Below are 8454 nucleotides of genomic sequence, written 5' to 3' on the forward strand. Positions count from 1 at the left end.
ACAAATTTAGATAGAAATGAATACACAAAAACTAAAATACACACGAAGATCTCACTTCGTGAATAATTATTGAAAATTATATATATATATATATATATATATATATATATATATATATATATATATATATATATATATATATATATATATATATATATATATATATATATATATATAGTAAAAGGGGTTGGAGATGGCCCGCTAGTGGTAGTGGTGACTGAGTGATGGTGGTGATGTTGTCCAAAATATGTTATCTTCCAAATATTTAAAATAAACTAGGAAATGTGGGGTGGGTGAGATTTTTTTGGTATTTTTATTTAAAACAATAAACAAAGAAATTAAAAGAAAACAAAAACAGTTAAAAAATAATATTTATTATAAATATAAATAATACAATAAGATAGAAGTTAAAAAAATAATTAAAAGAATTAATATACAATACTTCAATAAAATGAAAAAGAAAATTGCATAATTGGTACTTGTAGTTTGGTAAAAAGATAAAACTGCAGAAATGGTCCCTAGGGGTAAATCTGTCATTTGCCATAACTTAACAGTCAAGCTGTTAAACTTAACGAAATAGGGACCAAAACCATAACAAAACCATCAAATAAGGACTTTTTTGCTAATAAACTTTTTTGTGGACTTCACCCAAAGAAATTGACAAACCACAGGGACCATTTTTGCAATTTTGTCTTAAATAAATAATATCTGAGATGGATGCTTTTAAGTTTTAATCGAAAACAATGGGCAGAATTACAATTTTTCTGATTAAAAACATGACCATTGGGTTGGATTTTGGATTGTCCATATCATATTGGGCTAATTTTATTGATAGCATGCTTAGGTTAAGCGATGGGTTGGATAGTATGCTTGGATTAAGCGATGGGTTGTTATACATCAAATATCAGTAGGATGAAGCCCACTTTGTAGCTATTTGTCTCTCTCAAACTATATATATATATATATATATATATATATATATATATATATTAAAGATGAACCTGTGTCCTTTTTGGCGGAAATGGTCCCCCGTTTTTGTATGTGTGTTCAAATCGTCTTTAGGGTCATTTTATGTCGATATCCATATACTTTGTGGACACGTGTTGGTAACAGTTCCGGTTCCCGGTCATTCTATCCCCACACCTGTAGGTTAATCGATCCTTCCAGTTTTTTCCTTCCATCGCTTCTTATCCAAACCTTCCGTTCTCTTTCTTCCTTCCTCTGGTAACGTTCATCGCCACTGGTGTTGGTGGTGCTACGGTGTGGGTTGCCGGCGGCGCTGACCGGAGGCGTTGTGGCCTTCAGGTGTCGCAAATCGATTGCGTCACAGAGTCGTCAGTATCAACCGCAGCCACCGACTACTCAGCATCGCCTCCACCTTTACCGACACATCGTCATCACCTTTCGCCACCGACTCACCGGTACACTACTCATCCAATTTATCCGTTCAGTTTCTTCCCAACGTCTGATTTGCGTCGTCTCTTGCAGATGACTTAATGGATTACTTAAATAGTTCAATAATTCCTCACCTTTGCTTTTGTTTTTCTTATCCAATCTACAGACGGGACGATGCAGATGACCATGGAACGGGTTCCGATTTAGGTTCTGACGACGGGACTGGGAGCTTTTACCACTACCACCACAGGTGTGTTTCCTTAATTTTTTTGGGGGTATTGTTGTACGTCTCTGTTCCTTCAATTTCTTCACCGCCTCTATAACCCAATCACAGATTGGTACTGTCGATGACTTCATACTACGACTACTGGGACGGATCTGCTGCAGAAGGTCACCACAGTACCACCACTACTCCTTCATCCAAGCCATCAAACCCTAAATCGGTGCTCTGATCCACTACCTGAAACGTACAGGTATCAATTTTCTCCAAACTAACATCCACTCTCTATGAAGTCGGCCATTGGCTTCAACCGGAAACCTGTTCTCCTTCGCTTTTTCTGAATGAAACGTGTCTGCATCCCTTTCTTCCTCTATCTCTTACCGTCATTGATTGCTCCTGCTGTGTTCATCGCGGTTCTCCCCAATCTGACTGTCGATTTAGGGTTGAACCTCTACACCACCCTCAATTGTGATTTGCAGGTAAGGAGGCTTACATTTCGGATTTGAACTAAGATGTAGTTCGATTTGGTGTGTGATTTTTCCATTTAGACTTCCATATTCTGAGAATTTTAAGATTGTTATGCTATCAGATTCTGTTTTTCAGTTATTCGATTGAATTTAGACAGCTGGGCTTATGTTTTTATTATGTTTGCATTTTAGAGGCGTATTTCATCAAGGATTTGAAACTGAATCGATTGATGTTTGCTTCGGGTGTGCGACGAACGTGGTTTGGCTGACGGCGTCCACGTTTTAGAGGCGTATTTATCTGTTTATGCCGCCTGGAATTCACAGGTCCCTCCTATCTTTTTTAGTAAATATGTGTGATTGAATACATTTCGTTGGATTCTGTTGTTTTTTTACCTTCATTTAACACATCTACTATGTTCATCAAATCTGTTTTTCGTTTACTTTTTCTTTCATTTTTACCTCTCTTCTTTCCTAATCTGATAATGCTCATGATTCGTACTCTATTTTTGTTCTATGATTTCAATTTCTGATTGATGTATATGGATCTGAATTTATGCTAAAGTGTTCGTAACGTCATACATTTAGGGTCTTACTTCTTATGTCAATGAAAATGGGAAATTATTGGATTAAAGGCATGGTATTTTTTATGCACACGATTTACTTTTTTTGCTTTATGTACAAACAATTTATAGACCATCACTTATGTAATTTCAACATTCTTCCAAATAATTAATCCTTCACATTTTCCTTTTCACAAGGGTTTGCTTGCATAGTTGGTGCTACTGCAGCTGCTGTTGATGCGGAATATGTTCCCAATGAGTTCCAGGTAAAGTTACATGTCATTAATCTGGAATCTGGATGAAATATGAATGATGTTAAGTAGTTTGTATGGGATTTTTAGTATGTTGTATAGGTTGGGCAAACGGGGAAGATTGTTGCTCCACAACTTTAGATGGCTTTTGGTGTGTCTGGAGCCATCCAACACATTGCTGGAATGAGAGATTCCAAAGTCATTGTTGCAGTAAACAAAGATGCTGATGCCCCAATATTTCAGGTCACCCCTCAACTCAACCCTCTTTGTTTTTTTTTTGGTTAAAAGTGTGAAAATTCACACCTTTTTCAAAATTTCAGTTTAATCCCAAGTCGCCAACGAACCATTTTATTGGAAACATGGGTCATTTTTTCAATTTTACACTTTTGACACATGTTTTCAAGTTGCCAACAAATCGGTTTGGTGGCAAGTTGAAGACACCAGGATTAGTTACTTTCCCGAAAACAAAAAATATACAGATGTTTTACTATTTTTAAATTGTTTTTATTATGCTTTTGTATTTTTGTTTGTTATTATATTGTAAATTTGTAATACTGATGATAATTTATTTTTCAAGTACCGATTGCTGATTACGGACTAAATGATTTTAATAGAGTTTTTTTTTTTTTTTTTTTTTTTTTTTTTTTTTTTAATAATTTACAAACAGATGCGGAAGCAGATAAGTTCAATTAACAACTGAAAAAGACGATGCACAATTACATGTTACTCAGGTAATTTTTTTTACTATGAAACTAAATAGAGAAAATAGTAAAAGGATAAAATTGTTGTATAATATAAATATATAATGCTTTTATTTTTTATTTTGTAGTGTTGGGAAATCATGACTACAGGGGCAATGTATTTGCACAATTAAGCCCTGCCCTTAAACAAAGGCATATCAAATGGCTTTGTCTTAGGTCCTTTATTGTCAATTTAGGTATTTTATTTTATTTTGTAATTTTTAAACAAAGTCTATATTTTTTTGTTTGACTATTTTAATAGGTTTATTAGTAATCTTTTAGTTTTAGACAAATATGTAAATGTTTTTTAGTAAAAAAAATTAAGGTTAATCTACAAAGTGCATTACCATTTTAATAGGTTTATTAGTAATCTTTTACTTTTATTTCTGTTTTTTGCATTTTTTTTTCTTTTTTTTACCAAAAGCCAAAACACATTGCCATTTGTTGCAATTCCTATATTTAGGTGGTAAACACAGTAAATAACAATGTACTTTAAATTAACACGTTTTTTTCTATTTTTTACAGTTTGTTCTAATTTTTTTTACCAAAAAATAGCACATTGCCATTATGTACATTTTTCGTTTTTAGGTGTTAAATGCACTAAAATAGCAATGTACTTCGACTTTACACCTTTTTTCTGTTTTTGGAAATTTGGTTTGATTTTTTTACCAATAACAAACAATACATACCAATGTGCTTTGAATTTACATCTTTTTTCTTTTGGTTTTTTTGTTTTTGGCAATTTATTTCATTTTTTATCAAAAACCAAAGTACATTGCTATTTGGTGCATTTTCCATATTTTGGTGGTAAATGCAGTAAATAGCAATGTACTTCGAATTTACACATTTTTTTTCCCTTCTGTTTTTTGCAGTTTGTTTTGATTTTTTTACCAAAAAAAAAAACCACATTTCCGTTACGTGCATTTTCCATTTTTAGGTGTTAAATGCACTAAAGTAGCAACATATTTCGAATTCATAGTTTTTTATTATTTTTATTTTTTTTCTGTTTTTTTGGCAATTTCTTACTCTCAAATAATTGTAACCTGCTGCTTCATCTTGCCCACTATGCAATTACAGAGGTTTCATCAAACTTTTTTGGTTATTGTGCACTGCCTAGAAGAAGATACTGAGAAAACTCGAGGTTATTGCTTCATTGAATGCGCACTCCTCAAATGTATTTGCTGAAAATTTACATCTTTATAAGTTATAATATATAATTTTCTATAACCCAATGATTCAATAATTGAATCTTTTCTCTTTCTGTTGTTGCGTGATATAGGAGCTTGCTAAGCAGAGACCCAATGCATGCAAAATAGACAGACCACATATGTTTGCTAAAATTAAGAAGTTCATGAAAGTTTCAAATGAGTGGCCCCTCCTGAAATGAAACCGTATACAGCAGGGGTATTTATTCGAATTAACTTAGTTTATTGTTATGTAGTAATGTTATATAGTGAAGATGATTTTATTCGAATTAACTTAGTTAGAAATTTTTTATTCTAACATTTTTGGACCAAACTGCCCTTGCATACTTTTTCTATACTTAAAAAAAATTTGATTTTAAGTTTTTTGGACCAAACTGCTCCTGTATACTGTTTTTAAACTTAAAAAAAAATCCATTTTAACACTTTTGGACCAAACTGCCCCTGCATACTATTTTATAGCTAAAAATATTTTGATTTTAACAGTTTTGGACTGAAATGTCCCTGCATAATGTTTTTATACATAAAATTTTTTTGAATTAAACAATTTTGGATGAAACTGCCTTTACATACTGTTTTTATAGTTAAATTTTATTTTTTATTTTTTTTTATTTTAACAGTTCTCGACAAAACTATCCCTACATGCTGTTAATTTGGTTAGAACAAAAAAAAGTTCACAAATCCGGACCCCGCAACGCGGGGTCACCCATCTAGTTATTATTATTATTATTATTATTATTATTATCTCATGATCATTTAAGTCCTTTGCAATAGAGCTGGCAAATATGTATCACTGAGAACCAACCAACATGTTACCAACCGTACCAATAAAATCGGTAGACAACATGTTTGGTAGCCAATATGTTTGGCTGGTAATACCATGCCAATTAAATAGTCTTGGTACGGTAACGGTACAAAATTTTGAATACCAAGGTTGTACCATACCAACCAATATATATATATATATATATATATATATATATATATATATAATTCTTATATTTTCATGTTTTAATTAGGACTAACAAGTAACAGTCAGAGTTACTAATATAATTCTATTGATATTGATTCTGTTTTGAACAAAACATAATAGTAAAAGAAATTACTAACACAAGGTTAAGGAAGGTATATGACACTAAAAGGATTTACCAACACAAGCGACGACCACAACTTCAACTCACATTCATGTTTGGAAAACTTTCTAACCATTCAGTGATGATTATAATGTGAAGTCTTATATAGATTATCAAGTCTCAAACTCTTCAAATATAGATATTATTTAAATATTTTGGTATATACCAATATCAATATGTACCAACCAAATTTGTTGGTAACCAACTAAGTTGGTACCAAGTATCGTTGATACGGTATTGGTAGGTAAAACTTTATGCCAACTATAATTGGTACGGTACACGGTTTGAAGGAAAAAAATTTAGTACCGTACCAATTTCACCCCTATTATTCTATTGGTATTTTTTTGTTAAAGTATCATCATTTACTAGTTCATAAATTTTAAATGATTTATATTTACTAACTAGTTTATAACCCGTGGGAACCACGGTTATAAAACTAATTAAATTTTTATAGTAAAAAATCCAAAATTATTAATTAAGAGATACTTTGTAGTTATATAAAATTATAATCGTTGATTCAAATAAATACGAGAAATTATATCACCTTATAATATTTATTATTATTATTTTATTTTTTATTCTAATGTTATTAATTTAATGTAATTAGAGTGAGAAATTTAAAATTTAAAATTTAAAATAGAGAATCAATAGATTTACAAGTAATATAACATTAATTAGGAGATTTAATAGGATGACATATTCCAAAAGAACTATTCATTTATTAGTATAGGAATATAGTTAAAGACTAATAAAATTTCTTTGGATGACATAATTTGTAATTGTGATGCTATTTTCATATAAATTTTAAAACAATTGATGAATTAAATTATAAAATTTACATTTATGATAACATGAAAACTTAAATGTTCTATAGTGGGTTTAACGTGCTATTAGTTTTGTATGTTTTTAATTAGTTTGGAAACTAGTTTTGTCTGTTTTAATATTTTGTGAATCAGTTTTGTATGGTTTTAATTATTTTGTATTTACTTAATAAAAATTAAATAGATTGAGAAGGATGGAAAATAGAAGTTTTCAATTGGTATGAAAAGAGATAAAAAAATTGATATAATGTGATATTACTGTCTATTCTTATTCATCGAGGGACTTGACCCCTGAACCTCAAATAGAGAGGACAACACCGGATACAACTGGATCAGAAGCCCTTTGGTAACATATACTTTTATTTTAAGGTGGCTAGTGTTCACTCAATAATCACATGAGTTTATTTTCTCCATGGTTTTTGTTATCATTTAAACATACAACTATTTAGGGAAAATATCATAAAAATCATTTAAAATTTTAAGTTTTTTCTTTTTTTTTTCATAAAAATCACTCATATTTCTTAACTTTTTAAGAAAAACTACTTATATAAAATAAATAAATAAATAATTCAAAAATATCATTTTAAATTTTTTTTTTCCAATAATATAACGTAATTTCTAACCATTAAACAAAGTTTGTTATATGAGTGATATTTATTTGATTCAGGCTTGACTAAAACGGAAACCAAACATAAAATATATATATAGATCCCGAAAAAACAATTTTCACTTTAGGGGTTAACAAATTTAGTTCATGGTCAAACATTGTATTGTATTTTGAAAAAAATATATATATAGATCCCGAAAAAACAATTATTTCATTTTAGTTTGCCCATAAAAAATAATAATAATAAAATATAAAAATATATGAAATAAAATTTAAAAAATAACAAAATAAAATAAACTACATTGTATTTTGAAACTAAAAAATTCAAGTGAAAAACCAAAATTTTCAAAGTCAAAACCCAAAATTTTCGGTTTGGTTTTGGTTTTAGTCTAGCTCGAATCAATTTTCAACCATACTTGTTAACAAAATTTGTTTAATGTTTAGAAATTAAGTTATTTTAAAAAAAAAATGATGTTTTTTGAATTTTTTTTAATAACAGTGGGTTTTCTGAAAAATAATATATATATATATATATATATATATATATATATGGACGGCCACATGATTTCTCAGTAGGGGGTGCACCGGAAAGTTAGGGTTTGCATAATAGTAGAAAAAATAAAAAATTTAAATATTTTCGAAAATTTTCCACTACGGCCGGAAAAGTTAGGGGTTGCCGGTACCACTGGTGACCCCTCTAAATCCGCCCATATATATATATATATATATATATATATATATATATATATATATATATATATATATATATATATATATATATATTGTTTTTTCTAAAAATAAAAATAAAACAATGACTTTTGAGATAAAAACATAAAAATTAGTGGTTTTTATGATTTTTTTCCCCTTATTTTAAGCATAAACATGATTTCTTGTTTATCTTGTACATATGGATAGTTAAAAACACGGGCACAAACACATTATAAATACAAATGTTTTTGATTACGCCTTACTGCTTATACTATAACCACATGAATATATGTTTACCATATCATTCGCTATCATTAAAACATACAAATTTATCAACATGGCTATTGTTT

At 29.7% G+C, this 8454-nt stretch overlaps 1 long non-coding RNA gene across 7 annotated transcripts; it reads left to right on the forward strand.

Annotated features, from left to right (window-relative positions):
- Positions 1–1184: 1184 nt before the first annotated feature.
- Positions 1185–5151, forward strand: LOC145131760 (uncharacterized). 7 transcript variants are annotated; one of them, XR_013717829.1, is made up of 10 exons: positions 1185–1421; positions 1562–1645; positions 1730–2094; positions 2275–2406; positions 2841–2908; positions 2984–3136; positions 3561–3624; positions 3723–3830; positions 4711–4807; positions 4913–5151. It is a non-coding gene; the product is annotated as an uncharacterized LOC145131760 (long non-coding RNA). The 7 variants fall into 7 exon arrangements; XR_013717826.1 differs by having other exon boundaries at positions 1197–1421; positions 1730–1868; positions 2057–2094; positions 2275–2908; XR_013717828.1 differs by adding an exon at positions 2095–2142 and having other exon boundaries at positions 1197–1421; positions 1730–1868; positions 2275–2908.
- The last annotated feature ends 3303 nt before the right edge of the window (positions 5152–8454 follow it).

The sequence above is a fragment of the Lactuca virosa genome, chromosome 8 (assembly GCF_052849685.1).
Source record: "Lactuca virosa cultivar CGN04683 chromosome 8, Lactuca_virosa_CGN04683_v6, whole genome shotgun sequence".
In the NCBI taxonomy this organism is placed as follows: Eukaryota; Viridiplantae; Streptophyta; class Magnoliopsida; order Asterales; family Asteraceae; genus Lactuca; species Lactuca virosa.